This window comes from Myiozetetes cayanensis, unplaced genomic scaffold (genome assembly GCF_022539395.1).
Source record: "Myiozetetes cayanensis isolate MyiCay16 unplaced genomic scaffold, myiCay2020 scf28, whole genome shotgun sequence".
Classification (NCBI taxonomy): domain Eukaryota; kingdom Metazoa; phylum Chordata; class Aves; order Passeriformes; family Tyrannidae; genus Myiozetetes; species Myiozetetes cayanensis.
The window spans coordinates 5,548,602-5,549,914 of NW_026087499.1; positions in this window are offsets into that span (position 1 = coordinate 5,548,602).

Here is a 1,313-nt window from a genome sequence, read left to right on the forward strand (position 1 = left end):
ATTCTGTCAAAGTTTTGCTGAAAGTCTAAATAAATAAACCCTTTTTACTCATCCATTTCTCTGTGCTTCTGAGGGCTTTTCTGTTTTAAAGGTGAGGCACTGCTGTTCCCCCAGCAGACTGCTTCAGATTGTTGGTGGTACAGCTGGCCAGGAACTCCTGCAGCTGATGGGACCCCGTGGTAGGTGATTGGATTTGGGATCCCAGGAGCTTTGCACAGGTGAGGTTGGGTCTCCCTGCAGCTCTAGTGGAGGATGAGGACAGATCAGACTTGCTTTGGGGGTTCACAGTGACTTATTTCACGATGAAGAAATCAAACCCTCAGCCCTGCCACGTGTCCAGCCTCTCTGGCTGTGCCCCTCTGGGATGTGCACGGGTCACTGCCAAGCACTGGCACTCTGCAGGGCCAGCAGAGCAGGTAGCACAGAGAGCACATTCCTGCTGCTGCTCCTCGTGGCTCCTGTGTCAGTGCCTGTCCCCCCCTGCCCGGCTCTCGCTGCAAAACGCTCTACCACTCCTGCATTCCTAATGCAAACATTGCAGGAGGATGATTCAGCACTCGGCAAGAGAATTGCAGATGCTCCGGAGATTATTTTGAGCATCTTGGAGTGGCTCTGGGAAGCAGTGGGGTTATCAGGGTCCCTGCACTCCTCCCTGTGTCAGCAGGGGCTCTGTGTAGGGATGTGGGACGCAGCCCTGGGCAAGCCCAGCACGCTGCCCTCCTGTCTCTCAGCCTGCTCTCCCCCTCCCAAAACTCTGCAGCCCCAGCAGGGATCCAGTGCTCCCCTTCCCCCTCAGGGAGCAGACAGCTCATCTTGCCAAAAAGATCGAACACAATTTCCTTTTTCTGTGTCACAAGCTCGTTCCTGGGGCTGTGCTCAGGCCAGGTGCTCGCAGGGAGAGGTCTCCTGTTGGGAACAATCCCTTCCACTGGGCTGGGGGGATTACTCAGATCTGTAATTTGAGTGGGGACTAACTGGGTTTGGTTTAAATGTGGAAACTGCTGCCTGCCATGATGGGAAGCAAAAAGAATCCAAGAGCATCTGGAATCAATGGGCTGCAGCTCAGGGGGGATGAACAGAGCCCCAAGCTGCTGATGGGCTTCAGCAGGGGGCTGTAGGATCTGCCTGTGCCTTGGGAACACTGGCCTGGACCCTGAGGGCTTGGACATCTCCATGAGTTTTCCCCTCCCAACCTTGTGGGAGCGTGGCCAGAGTAACTGTCTGCTCAGACCACGAACCTCCTGCCTCTGAGTGCCAGGGAAGCAGCCTGGTCACCCTGCTCTGGGGGCAACAGTGTGAGGGTGATGATGGGG